This window comes from Panthera uncia (assembly GCF_023721935.1).
Source record: "Panthera uncia isolate 11264 chromosome C1 unlocalized genomic scaffold, Puncia_PCG_1.0 HiC_scaffold_3, whole genome shotgun sequence".
NCBI lineage: Eukaryota > Metazoa > Chordata > Mammalia > Carnivora > Felidae > Panthera > Panthera uncia.
The window spans coordinates 48,584,057-48,599,780 of NW_026057584.1; the positions used below are offsets into that span (position 1 = coordinate 48,584,057).

The window sequence follows — 15,724 nt, forward strand, 5'->3', positions numbered from 1 at the left end:
TTGAGTGAATATAAGATAATTTTTTATTTGCTTCAGTAACTTAGAATATTATTCTGGTAAAGGACAGATCTGGGAAAGTGAACAAGAAAGCATGCCAAATAGAACACATTATATTTATATATTTCAGAGACAACCAGCTTACTCAATGGAAAGCTAAGACATCTGAGACAATAAAGTGAAAATCTGAAACAGAATTGTCAGTAAATTGGAGTAAAAAATAAGTGAGAAGAATGGGAAAATTAGAGATATATTAGTATTAGGTGTTTTCAGTTTCCATTTGTGATGGCTACATTTTCAGTTGGGTGTATTTGTTTCAGAATATGTTTATTCAATTAAATAGATTTACAGTATTTTATGTTATAATGCAAGAAATGACATGGCTGTTTTCCCAGTACATGAATTCTAGCTGGCACTAGAGTTAGAAGGAGCCAGGGTAAGAGTAGAAGATTTTTCAGAATTCTTTTCCTTCTCTAGCCCTTATTAGCTGATCAGTTGAACATTCTAAACACCAAATTAAAGGCCTATTAGATTGTTGCTAGCAGGCAAAGGCATAAGTAATAATAACAAATTGCCGTTTTCCCTTAACTCCCACATTTTGTCTCAGGGCAGGTTATTTCTTGGTCTAGGCATTCAGCATGATGATGGAGGCTCCTCTGATGGCTGGTAATATGAAATGCCTCTTAGTTCATAAACTGATGATTACTTGACAATTCTCTTCATTTACTTCTTGTTTTATTTATTTTTGAGACAGAGACAGCAAGCAGGGGAGGAGCAGAGAGACGGGGAGAGAGAATCCTGAGAAGGCTCCATACTCTCAGTGCAGAGCCCAACACGGGGCTTGATCTCATGAACTGTGAGGTCATGACCTGAGCCTAAACCAGAGTCGGACACTTAACTGACTGAGCTACCCAGGCACCCTTTCATTTGCTTCTTCAAAGGGAGAATACAGTGTTGAGTCTGAATATGACATGTGATTTTAACGAGCAGGATGTTCAGACTGACAGAACATATAAGAGATAAAGAAAATCAGCTAATGGAATTAATATAGGAGCCCAGCAAGATAGCATGCTATACAATGAACATACAAAATGAATAGTTGCCATTTATCAGAAATAATGAGATAGCATGTCTCGTGGATAAATACTTCGTTCATAGACAGCAAAAAACAATACCACATCTAGGGAAAAGGTTACCAAGATATGTGTGAAATCTTTATGAAGGAAGTGGTGACAGTTTATTTAAGAAAAAAAAAAAGCTCTAAAAACATGCTTAGAAATACTATACTAATGAATGGAAAGACAGAGTATCCTAAAGATTTCAGTTCTCTAAATCTGATAATAGAAGCATAATAAGTAACCAGGATAATATTAATGGTAGAGTACAAAAAATAATAATATAGTATCACAAAAAAGATTTATACATATAGTACATTAATACATAATGAAGTTATCTTAAATTAGTAGATACAAAGTACAGTTTAATGGCATTATGGATATTATGAAGAATTAATATCTATAAAGTATATATGTTAATCCATATCTATCTATCCATATTTTAATTAATAAATAAGAGAAGAAAAAAACATTTTTGACTTAGATTATTAAATTTTCATACACAAGATTACAACATGAGGGGTGCCTGGCTGGCTCAGTCAGTAGAACATTCAACTCTTAATCTTGGGATTGTGAGTTTGAGCCCCATGTTAGGTGTAGAAATTACTTAAAAATAAAATCTTTAAAAAAAAAGATTATAACATGAAAAAAGAAGCAACATACCAAAAAAATTTGCCATATATATATATATATACATATATATACATATATATACATATATACATATATATACATACTTACATGATAATATAAATATGCATTGTCTATCATCTATTATCTATCTATCTATCATATCATGAGGTAAATTACATCAAAATTTAAGAAAATAAGAGTCATCATGTAAGGTTGCTTGGGTTGTATTTTGTATAAGTGTGCTTACTGAGTGGCAAAGGGGACTGAATGCCAGTCTACATTGTACTCACCAAACAGCATGAGGTTGTATCTACTTGGAAGAAGACTTTATTTTCTATCTTCAACAAGGGTACTCAGTGGCTTATCATGGTCCTGATGAAGACAAAGAGTATGACCAGGTAGTTCACACAAAAATAATAAAGAATAGAACAACTTAAATGATTTAAAATATGTAATGTTGGTATGGGTAAAAAGAAATGAGTACCCTCTTTGCAATGTCAAAGTATGAACAAGTATAGAATTTTTGGAATACATCTGTCAAAATGAAAAATATGTTTAAGTATTAAGTCAGCGATTATACTTCTAAATATCTATTATACAGATGCAAAAATATACAAAGATTCATGAGCAAAGATTTTAGTTGCAGCCTGGTTTCTAAAAATAAAGTAGTAAAACAATCAAGTTTTCATCAATGTAATATTGCATAATTATTATTATTATTTTAATTTTTATTTATTTTTGAGAGAGAGAGAGACAGACAGAGCCAGAGTGAGAGAAGGGAAGGGCCCGAGAGAGAGGGAGACACAGAATCTGAACCAGGCTCCAGGCTCCAAACTGTCAGCACAGGGCCTGATGTGGGGCTCAAACTCACGAATGGTGAGATCATGACCTGAGCTGAAGTGGGCTGCTTAACTAACTGAGCCACACAGGCGCCCCAAATTACTTTAAATTCATTTCATACAATTGTATGCACATAAAATTGTAAATAAATGTAAATAAATTTATTATGTAGGTAAATGTCCATAAATCTTTGTTTATGGGTATAAGAAATCTCTATGCATTTTTCTATGTAAAAACAAAAACAAGTTGTACCTAGTAATAAAGTTACCAAGCTACCAAATAAATAAAATCTGTGAAGTTTATACAGGTAATTGTAGTGGTACATTTGGTTGCAATTTAAATAGGAGTCCATGGTAGACTTCATCAAGAAGTTGGAATTTGAGCAAATACTTGAAAAACAATAGGTTGACCGTAGATATATCTAGTAAAAGATTTTTCTGCTGCTGGAAAGAATAAGTCCATATGCAATGAAGCAAGCGTGCACATGCCTAGCTGTGCAGAAGATGGGAAAAGGATGTGGCTAGAGCAGACTGAGTAAAAGAAAGGAAGTTTAGCAAGAGATAAGATCAGAATTGAAATAAAAATAGGACTTCTACTTAAGAATAAGGTGGCAGCATAATTTATTGTCTAAAACTAGATATTTGTGAAATGAAGGTGACCAAAATAATGAAGAGTAAATAATGTGGGAAATATTTATATATTGATAAATTGGTCTGATTATAAAATGGCTTATTTAAAAAATTAAGGGAATAAGTTATATCTTTAAATAAGACACTTATAAATTGTAGTTACTTTACATTAATATATAAATATACATTAAATAGGCAGCAATAACTGAAGAGTTTTGAGATGAAGAATGTCATGATATAATCAACTTTGACATAACTGTATGGCTAGTGTATCGAGAATACACAGTAGGACCAAGAGCAGAAAGTAGGACATCAGGTAGGAGGTCATGACAATTTTCCAGGAGAGAGAAGATGGGGGGGGTTGTACCCAGATTTAGAATGATCATACCTTGGTAAATTTTTTTTTGAAATGAAAATAAATTAAAATAAATCAAATGTAAGTGGGGGGTATATACAGAGGTAGGGTTGAAAATTCTTAAATTTCCAAAAGCAGACATGCAAAACTATTAACAGACTTTGCTTCTGGAGAAAGCATCAAAACATCCACTCAATAATTAGAATCTAAGAGTTTCCATTTGGATTTTATATTGAGGTGGGGTTTTTTTTTGAAGATTCCATTTTTTAGAGCAGTTTTAGATTCACAGCAAAATTGAGATGAAGGTAAAAAGATTTCTGATATATTCCCTGTCCTCCATAAATGCATAGTCTTGAAAATAAGTTGACACATCATAATTCCCCAAAGTCCATAGATTACCTTGAGGTTCACTCTTGGTATTGCACTTTCCTTGTTTTGAACAAATGTATAATGACATGTATCCATAATTATAATATCATACAGAGTATTTTCACTTCCTTAAAAATCTCCTATCCCCCACTATTCTTGCCCTCACCCCTAACTTCTGATAAGCTCTGACTTTTTTCTGTCTCCATATTTTTGTCTTTTCCAGAATGTTATATAGTTGGAATCATACAGTATGTAGACTTTTCAGATTGTTTCTTTCACTTAGTAATATGCATTTAAGCTTCCTGTGTGTCTCTTCATAGCTGGATAGTTCATTTCTTTTTAGTGGAGAATAATATTTCATTGGGTGTACCGCAGTTTATCCAAACACCTACTAAAGGATACCTTGATTGTGTCCAAGTGTTAGCAATTTATAAATAAACATGTTATAAACATACATATGCAGATTCCTTTGTGGACATAAATTTTCAGCTCCTTTGAGTAAATTGCATGGAGCACAATAGCTGGATAGTATGGTAACAGTGTATTTAGTTTTCTAAGAAACTCCCAAAGTATCTTCCATAGTGTCTGTACCATTTTGCATTTGCACCAGCAATTCATGACAGTTTCTGTTGCTCCAAATCCTTGTCAGTATTTGGTGCTGTCACTGTCCTGCATTTTGGCCATTCTAATACTTATATAGTGGTATCTTATTATTGTTTTAATCTGCATTTTACTGAAGACATATGATGTGGAGTATCTTTGAATATGCTTATTTTCCATCTATATATCTTCCTTGGTAAGGTATTTCTTAAGGTATTTGGACCTTTTTTCCATTCAATTCTTTGTTTTCTTATTGCTGAGTTTTACAAAGCTCTTTTTATATTTTGGATAACAGTCCTTTATCAGATGTACGTTTCACAAATATGTTCTCCCAGTCTGTGGCTTGTCTTATCATCCTCTTGAAATTGTCTTTTGCAGATCATTAGGTTTTTTTTAATTGTAATAAAGCCCAGCTTATCAGTTATCTTAACATGGGTCATGTTTTGGGTGTTTAAAAAGTCATCTCCATACTGATGTCATCTAGGTTTTTTCCTGTAATCTTCTAGAAGTTTTATAGTTTTATAGTTTTGTGTTTTACATTTAGTTCTACAATCCATTTTTAGTTCATTTTTATGAAGAGTGTAAGTTCTGTTGTTAGATTCCCCCCCCCCTTTTTTTTTGCATGTGGATGTCCAGTTATTCCAGCACCATTTGTTGAGGAAACTATCTTTGTGTTCCTTTGCTCCTTTGTCAAAACTCTATTGATTTAATTTATGGGAGTTGATTTCTGGACATTATATTCTGTTCCATTCATCAATTTATCTATTCTGTCTCCAATACTATGTTGTCTTGATTACTATAGTTTTATAGTGAGTCTTAAGTACGGCAGTGTCAGTCTTCCAACTCTGTTCTTCTCCAACATTGTGTTGATTATTCTAGGCCTTTTGCATTTACATATAATCTTTATATCAGTTTGTCATTATCCACAAAATAATATACTAGATAAAATTTTGGAATGGATAGACTAGATTTTGATTGGGATTACACTGAATCTATAGATCAAGATGGGTATAACTGACATTTGATAATATCAAGTCTTCCTTTCCATGAATATAAAATATATGTCCATTTCTTCAGGTTTTCTTTGACTTTGTTTATCAGATCTTTGTAGTTTTCCCCATATGGTTCTTGTACAAATTTCATTAGATTTATACCTAAGTATTTCTTTTTCTTGGGTGCTAGTGTAAATGGTATTAAATTTTTATTGGTATGTCAAATCCCATTCATTTATTATTGGTATGTAGGAAAGTAATTGATCTTGTATATAATTTTTGTATTTTATAACCTTGCTATGAATGCTTAGTAGGTCCAGGAGATGTTTTTTGTCAATTCATTTGAATTTTCTATGTGGATAATCATGCCATCTATGAACAAAGACAGTTTTCTCTCTTTATTTCCAATTTGCATAACTTTTAATTCCTTTTCTTTTATTATTGCATTAGTAAGGACTTCCAATTCAGTGTTAAAATGGAGTACTGGAGAGGAAAGCCTTTACTTATATTTGATCTTAGGGGGAAAGCTCCAAGTTTCTCTATTAAGTATAATATTAACTGTAGGTTCTCTGTAGATAGTCTTTATAAAGTTGAGAATGTTCTCCTCTATTCCTAGTTTACTAAGAGATTATATCATGAATGGGTGCTATACTGAGTTTTATGTAGGAGAAACCAATATATGAAATCAAGATAGAAGCTTGTGGTGATTATATTTGATACCAACTATTTTTTTCCCAACCATTTCTATGTCCTTTATAAGAGGAATATACTTTTCCACCCTATTCTGGACCTGACCAAAGGTGAGTGAGCATTATATATGACATAACCAAGCACAGGTTTTAAAATTGCATGATTTGGGTCCTACTCTTTTTCTTTATGTTTCTATCATGTCCTGTAAATGGAAGCCACACTTTCAACTTGGGTTGTGAATAAAAACACATGGTGAGGAAATATGAAGCAACATATTACCCTATAAGAGAATCTATTGAGTTTATTGCTATTGTTCCTGAACCTCTTGACAAGAGTCAGTAGCATATCCTAGATTTCTTAAATTGAGAAAAGAAAAATGAGATATGGCAAGTAAAGATTATTGATGATTCTGATGACTATCTACATAAGGAAGTGTTAGAATCATCTCTCCTCTTATAGAGATAATCTGGTACTTAATTTGACAACATAAAATTTATTCTGGCTGCATACACAGAAAATCTAGGAAATGGAAATGTTCCTCTCAATTTTATAAAAAATAAAAATGGTTTTTACAGAACATGAAAAGACACTTAGCTTTGTTATGCCTTAGGAAATTTCCTAGATCTATTTCTCAAATATGGGAGATTAAAAAGCAAATAAAGGATATGAAAATGTTAGCTCTTAGATTACTTTAAAAATGTACATATTTTGCCAAATTCAATTCATTTTTCAAAGGTCATCTATCCTAGTACTTAAATAATTTGACTTTTTTTATTTGCTTTTGTCTATCTTAGATGATAAAAATACCTATCTATTAATTAGGGTATGTCAGCTATTATTACAGGAAAGAGACAGAGATTAATTTCCTTTACCTTAGAAAACAAATAGAAGATAGTATTTCTCTTACGAATACTGCATAAATATATAAATTATTTTATTGATTTATTGATTTTTCCAGTTATTATTTTCAGAAAACATTATTAAATGAGTCTGATATTGGAAACATAAAAAAAATTGTTCCAGAACTTAAATATCAGAAAAGCAAAGATCAATAAGAGAAATGAATTCATTTTAAAAATCAGACATGAATCTGAGATATAAGCTCTAAAAAAAATTAAATTCCCTAGAGCTTCCCATCAGCCAGCTACGACAGGTTTGAAGGTCATTGTTGCTGGCTGTTTGGCTAACTTTCAACTCAATTTGAGCCCTGATCAGTGATTCAAAACTGACCCACACAGATGGGCAACCATGTGGTGCCCCAGTGCATATTAAACAGAAGATTCCCCTACTCTGAAAAGGAAGAGATCAGATGTTTAAAAATAAACTGTGTGAGGACAAAATGTAGAAGGCTTGAATGGTGTGCCAAACAATTTTGAGACACTTTGCGTATTGCCTCTTCATTCTGTGGTGACTTTTTGCCTATAGGGAATCTAGATCCTATGTAAGTCATCTTCCCATGTGTGAAAGGAAGCAATCAAGAAATACACATTTGGTTCAAATGATTTGCAGACATTTTAGCTTTAGAGAATATAAGACATCCTAACTTTCTATTTTATTGGTTCTCTATAGTAAAAAAAAATATATAGTTAATTTTTAATTACACATTTATTTTGTGCCTGATCTTAGGTCTTGGTATCTTGAGGTATGATGAACTGGAAGTGTGAAGTAATCAAATTATAAACGTACATGATTTTGAGGCTTCTATTTCATTTTGAATCCAAATCTAAGTGATATCTACATTGGTTTAAATACTATTACCTTTTCTATTGTCTAATTACAGATGTCTGAAAATGGTATCTATTTTCTCAATATGCTTTGGTAAAAATAATTATACATAGGCTAAAAAATAATGGAGATGACAAATATAGTAAAAAGTTACTTGAATATAGTCTATTCTCATACATTCTTTATTTCCTTAATAGATTCATTTTTAAGAAAAGATATAACTGGAATAATTTCATGACTAGCCCAAATTACCCAATAAAGCAAAAAAAAAAAAAAGATTCTCATGCCTTCACAGTATGAAAGCAAATATAATAAAAGAAATATTGAGTTTCTGATTTGAAAAACTGAACAATGGTTATCTGATTCTTAGATTCTGACAATCCTTTGCACTTAATCAAAACTTCCATTAAGTATCTTATTTTGATAATTTAAGTGAACTCTAGAAACCAACTTCACTCTTCATTATATAACCAAATGAACTTTATCAAATCTTTGCCTCCTTTTTAATCATTGCTTTGCAACAAAGAACTACAATAGCATTCTTTTACAGCTATTTTTAATATTTCTACTACTGATATATAAGGACTGTGATTTATATTCCCCTTAAATTCACAACTTTCTCTCTAGTTTTATATTTCTCATTTCATAAAGTTTTAAAAATTATATTCTCAAATTAAATATGAATAATCAGAGCTTGTTTTATCCTTTGAGAACTTTCCCTTTGTGGATCATTTGAATTGATATCTTGTGGTTACATCCAACTAAGAATCACTCAGACATTTTCAGATACATCCTGTCATATTTATCTCCAAAGCACAAGCAAGAACAATAACCACTGACAGTTCTGAATGGGCCTGGAATTGTAACATAAACTTTACTTATGTTATCTTTTATGTTAATACTCACAAGGATCCTGTTGTATGCTATAATGGCATCCTCTGTTTCCCTTTTCTCTTTAAAAGTATACACAGTAAAACCTTGGTTTGCCAGCATAATTAGTTCTAGAAACGTGCTTGGAATCCAAAGTACTTGTACATCAAAGTGAATTTCCCCATAAGAAATAATGGAAACTCAGAAGATTCACTCCACAACCCAAAAATATTCATATAAAAGTGATTACAATACTGTAATACAATACAAAATAGTAAGGGCAATACAAAATATAAAGAAAATTAAACAAATTAACTTGCACTTACCTTTGAAAAACTTGGTTAGTGTGAGGGAGACAAGAGAGGAGGGTTATTGTGTAGGATGACTTTCACTATCACTAATGGAATCAATGCTGTATATTGGCTCGAGGGAGTCTTTTTCTTTTTGTACAACTTTATCCAATGACCTAGAATGAAGCAAAACATTCCTAAGCTTACTCTTGTATGGAAAAGCAAATGACTGTCCATAGGTGCTTGGAAGTGACAAAAAATACACTAGTGCCAGTTGTGGGCACCTTCCAATGTTCTGAAAAATCACTGATTTCTGCCAAACCCCACGGCCTGAGACTAAGCATCTGAGCATGGGAGACGATCACCCACATCCCACAGTGAGAGAGACAGAGAGAGAAGAACCATTGGCTCAGTTGTGATCATGTAATACTTGGCATCGTATACTAGTTAAAATTTGTAAGCTCCATGTTAAAGACGCTCTGGACATGCATTTGCCTTTTTAAAAGGGAAAATCCATAATAATATGCCTGTCCCATAGCATTTGGTCAATAAGCATTTGCCAAACAAACAAATTAATGATTTGGAGAGGAAGATGTTATTGTTAAAAATGAAGAATCTGAGGCTAACCAAGTGTAGTAATTTGCCTGCCATCGCATAGCTAACAAAAAGCATATCTGGGAATCTATGAAGTCCATGTATATGTCTATTCTACATGAATCTCAATAACCAGCCCTTAGTCTTACCATCATAGAAGCATATGCAGATATAGACCTTTTTTAACTAATGGCTTATCTACTCAATTACCAAACTTCTTTCTTTCTTTTGTTTTTGCAATTATTTTTTCATCTTCATTTTTCCTTTTTATGTCAATTTATCCAGTAAAAACTTTGTCTCAATAATCAGGTAACTGATTTTTTTTTGCATTATTTTTCTGACAATAGAGCCAAACACAAGCACTGGTCTTAATTTTCTAAAATATTTTTATTTTTTTTTATTACAACACAATTTTCACATAAAGAGTCATTATACAGAGGCTTCACATTGAATTCCATGTATGCTTAATGGTTTCCCTGAGATATGGTGAGGGGTAAGGCCTGGGAAGGCACAGCTACATCTACCAATTGAAACAGAATAGATCTGCTTCTGTCAGTTTTATATATTGGGTTTTCCTCTGTGTTTTAATTTGAAGGAAGTATTCTGATATTGTCAATAATACCAGTAGTAACAATAGCAAACATATTTCATCTTACTTAACTAAGTACTTAATAATTCAAATTTCAAGCCAAAGACTACAAATTAACATTCTTAATCTCAATTATACTCCTATTTTAAAACACTTTAATTTTGTCCTGGGTACTATCCTCTGGCCCATTGATAAACCACATTGTTATGGAGTTCCAATACCCTCAAAAATGAATAGTTATTATGAGCATAGTCAGGAGTTTGAAATGTCATAGAAGGTCTACATTTAAATCATATACATTCTTGAAATTTTAAGATCAGTAAATCTGAGCAGAGGTCATAAAAATCTACCACTTAGCATAGCTCAAAAGCAAGGATCCCAAGCAATTCAACTTCCCTCTACTCACCCAACTTATGTTTTTCCTGAACTGAGGGTTTGGATTGTGTTGTTTGGTGATAGATGATATTAAAATGGATTCTCCAAGTCCTTGGTGCTCTTTTATGCCAATATGTGAAACTCTGATAAACTTGAAGAGTTATTTCGATTGTCCCCCAGCCTCCGCTTCCTTCTTTGTCCTTTGAAAAACAATATCGAGAGGGGTTAATATTCAGATTTCCTATAGGTGATGATAGTTGTTTATGTTGTTTGTTAATAATTAAAAAGTCTCCTTAAGAGTCTTTGGTTTGAATTTATTTCCTTTACTGGGCATGAATTATTTAGGTTGTCATTAAAGTGTGATATTTTTCAATTCAGTAGTCAATATCCAATTTAAGTAAAGAAAGCAATTGCCAGTAAATTATAATCTTTTTTCATTAAGATAAAAGCATGTCTGGTCTTGTGTTTCCATGTTTTTATTAAATTATTTTATAATATCAGGGTAGAAGAGAAGCTTATTAACTGAAGTGTTAATCACTTAAAATAATACTGGGGAAATTGTGCCACCTTGAGTTTCCCACTATTTTGGGATAAAATGCTCACAATTAGAAGCTTTCCTCCTGTGACTAGATCAAGGTATACAAAAATCATTGTTCTTAAGGTCATTTATCAGTGTTAAGACCTTTTCCAAATATACATTAGAAATTTCTAAGAAAAATATTTATTTTACCTTTCCTCACTTCTTCAGGAATCCCCTCAAAGATAAAGTATTTGAGGACACATTCTGACAGGAGAGTGCAGGCAGACTATTCTTATTATTGAATTAATTTGTCTCAATCCTCTTAGTTATTGAGAATCTAATGTGAACATTTTTTTAGTCTTCTAACAAATAACATGAAGAAAAAAAAACACATTGATCTTGAAACTGTGACTGTTTCAGAGCAAAGAGCTGTGGTACAAATCCTGCCTCTTGGATCTAGTGAGAGGTTCTATAAATTGCTATGTATGTAATATATCAACTTAAAGCTAGTTATTAATAAATATTAAAATGCTTTCAGGAGGCCAAGTCATGACTTGAACCCAAATGAAGGGAAATAGTACCATTATTTTTCCCAACTAGACTAGGCCACATGGATAATTCCACCAGATACACTTGGCTTTATCCAATAAATTATGGATAGAATGGCTGAAAAATATTTTTCACAATTACTTGGAGTTTAAGCTTGACCTGCAGGACTTCATACATTTTTGGTGTCATTCTTACATCATCGATCTCTCCTTTTTATTCATACCTGTTTCATTCTCTTTTGTGAGAATCCTTAATTTTGGAGTTCTCTGGATTTTAGTCCTTGGTCTCTTCATTTCTCTGTCTGTTCTCAAATCTTTGGTAGTATCATCCAGTCACAACACTTTAAATAACATCCCTTTGTTGATGATGCCCAAATTACTATCTGTTCTCCAGATCCTCTTCCCATATACACTAGACTTTTATAACCAAATGACTAGTTGACTTGCCCACTTAGATGATTACTAGACATGTCCTATTGAGGGAAATTTCTGTCTCATAGCCCAGTAGCACATCACATTTTATAGTTTTCCTTTACTTATGATCCTTTCCTTTATCTAGAAACGTCTTTGCACACATTTGTGTTTATTATCTACCAAAGTGTCCTTTAATTAAAATGTTAATTTCACCCTCTCTTCAGTGCTTTTTCTGTAAGAGTAAGCAAAAGAAAACTTACCTGTTCTGAACTTCTTAGTCTTGTCTTTAGCATCCCTACAAATAGAATTCTCCCTACATTTGGGGGATAAACATCTCATCTTGGAATATGAGGTTTTGTTTTGATATGAACAATTTATATATACTATCATGTTTATTTCAATTTGAGAAGAGGTAAATCAAACGTTATGATAAAAATATTTACATCTACAATTTAAGGATGATTTTCATTAGAACATGAGCTATTAAAAAACAACACTTAAGCTGGCATATAAAGCTTGCTCACATGAACATACAGTACGGTAGATGATGCTGGCTTCAATTTGCATCTTTAAGCAAAATAAAGCAGTTTCAATAATAATTACAACCCACTTTCCTGTGTGGGTTTTTGGAACAAATAAGCTAATTGTACATATAATAAACTTTGATATAGTAAATTTGGGGAAGGAAGATCAAGGAAAAGTTTCATTGCCTAGATTGGCTAGAGTAGGTTTGGAGACGAAACAAAGGAAAAACAGCAAAAGTGGAGAAAATTTTTTAAAGATTCCTTTTTGTCACAGGCTGGAAACTGCTATATTTAGACAACACTGAACATTCAAAGCGGTTTCCGCTAGAACAACAATACCATGCTTTTGATATTCAAGGCTGACTAATCACAGCAAGTGTACAAAGGGAAATTACAAAACAAGTATGTAGGAGCATATTCTCACCCTTCTTAAAAGTTAAAATCTGGTAATTGCAATTTTTATTGTATTTTTTAATTTTGACTTAATTATAAATTCACAATAAATTGCAAAAAAAATCTGCAGGGTGATCCCATCTACCCTCCCCACCCCCACCATATTATCGTCTGATATAACTCTAACGCAATACCAAAACTGGGAAGTTAACATTGGTATAAACCATAGAGATTGGTATAAACCATAGAGATTCAGATTTCACAACTTTTATGTGCACTGATTTGTATACATGCATCTTTGTGTGTGTAGCTTTATGTGAGTTTATTATTTTATCACAGGTGCAGTTTCACTTCACCACCACCACTGTCAAGATTCTTAACTGCACCATCATCACAAGACTCCCTGTGCTAGGTTTTTATATCCATATCCTACCCTCCCTTTAATCCCTAACTTCTGCAATAACTAATTTGTTCTCCTTCTTTATAATTATTTCACAAATTTTAGACAAGTGAAATCATGCCTTCAGTATAATTTCCTCAAGATTCTTTGAAGTTGTTATGTGTATGTATATAGTTCATTCTTTTTAATAGCTTAGTAGTATTTTGTTATAGATGCACACAGTTTGTTTAACCATACCCATTGAAGGATATTTGGGCATTTACAGTTTGGGGTTATTACAAATCAAGCTTTTATGAATATTAGTGTACAACTTTTTTGTGTAAAAATAGATCTTTATTTATCTGATGCCCAATAGTGCAATTGCTGGGTCATTTGGTAAGTCCATTTTTAGTTCTAATCCATTTTCTAGGAATCCGTACTTACATGAAACTTCTGGAAAAATAGAAAATTTTAGGAATCTAGGGCAAGGTGAATACTCAATACCAAAAGAAAGATCAAATAAAAGGAAAAAATATATATAAATTATACCTCATCACAATTAAAAATCTGGGGGAAGATATTTGATAATAACATGTCTGATCAAGAACTTGCATATAAAATATTTAAAAAATTCTTTAATCAGCATTAAAAATATTTTCTTAACTCCTTGAACTACACAAGAGCTTTAATTGTAGGAGGAATGAGAGAAGAAGCCTAGAGTTTCTCCAGACAGTACGGAATATGAAAAGCACATGATACCATATTACCATAGCATGGGCTACCCTCTACTGAGTTTATGAGTGAACTTACCCATTTCCTTATTAGGCTGTGATCTGAATGAAGACATAAAAGTCTTTGAAAACTCAGCAAATAAAGCAAAGTAGAGTGGAAACAGAATAGATGCAGAATAAATAAACATTAAATTTATTGTCCTTTATTTTATGCAAGACATAGTGAAAAGCATCAGTGGAGAACAAGTTTATTTCTTTGAGTTTTACGTTATGAAAAAGAAAGTATACATATATTGGAACTAAAAATGGGCCAATGGTAAAAGAGGTATTATCATAGGGTTATGAGACCATTTGTATGCCCTCTAGTTCTAGTCTGTAGGAAACTTATGCCTTTTTCCCTAAGGAAGCTACCTACATACCACAAACTAGGACACAGACTACTTATGACAATGAAATACCTAAACAGAAATATTAAAGGGAGAATTGAAAAAGAGAATCTGGTTTCAGAGATGCATAATGGATTAGACATAAAAACATGAGGCCAGAGTCAGCTTATAGAGAAGCTGCAAAGATCTAAAGGCAGATTAGATCAAGATAGGAGAAACATTTCAAGAAATTTAGAGATATTATAGTAAAGATCATGAGCAACAAAAGTCAATCATCAAGACTAAAGAGAATGACATAGAAAAGTTTTAGATAATTAGTATTGTCTAAATACCCATTTTAATCACATATTTATGTGTGTTGGTAATTTATGGCACTATCAAGTAATTTTTGTGAAACTTTTCATGGGTCTTTTAAACATTATGTTGTAATCAAAGTTCTCTGGCAGATAGTGAGGAGGGGAGAGAGTTGGCAGAAGGGAATATATTTTATATCACGCAAACCATTATATAGGTGGACAGCCAAATAATATTCTTCTACATAAGGCCAGAACTATAAGGAAATTAATGATTTTTAAGCCATTATGTAAATCATCTTACTAAAATAAAATTACTAACACAAATAACTAACAGAGACCAGAACAGCATGAACTAAGACTCTTACTGAAACTTACAAATGGTATGTTTTATTCATCTGTGTATTTACTCCCACAAATTTATCTTGCCAAAGTGACTTTATGTTTTAAATATTTTATTACCCAGTTTCCACTAAATTTCATTAGAGTATGCTTACTGTGTAGGTAAGTTCTCTACTTCCCTTTGACTAATTCCTTGAGTTCTAAAAACATACCATAAAAGTCATAAAATTTCTCACCATATTAAAATAATCCTAGCAAATATTCCTCAATCATATTTCCACTCTTAGCTTTTTATGAGAATTTGTAGGAGAGTAAAAAATATCACACAGTGGTACAGATATCAGTTTTCTCCCACTCGATGACTTTTTGTGTATTCATCTATAATTTATTTAAAGAATTTCATTCTGGCATAGAAATGATTCATCTGTTCTCTTCTTAGCAGTGGCTGAAGATACTCAATAAAAGTAACAAATTGAGGTTATTTTCCAAATAATGAATTTTAAAATGTTGTAAATAAATCTATAACACTAT

The 15,724-nt window shown here is 32.1% G+C and overlaps 1 long non-coding RNA gene across 2 annotated transcripts in view; it reads right to left on the reverse strand.

Annotated features, from left to right (window-relative positions):
* LOC125911499 (uncharacterized) overlaps nucleotides 1-15,724 on the reverse strand; it is a 105,906-nt gene that overhangs the window by 8,867 nt on the left and 81,315 nt on the right. For both annotated transcript variants that reach the window (XR_007454338.1, XR_007454339.1), the window contains exons 2-4: nucleotides 10,695-10,863; nucleotides 9,142-9,281; nucleotides 2,036-2,117 (exon numbers count right to left, since the gene is read on the reverse strand). This is a non-coding gene — a long non-coding RNA (uncharacterized LOC125911499). The remainder of the gene's footprint in view (nucleotides 1-2,035; nucleotides 2,118-9,141; nucleotides 9,282-10,694; nucleotides 10,864-15,724) is intronic.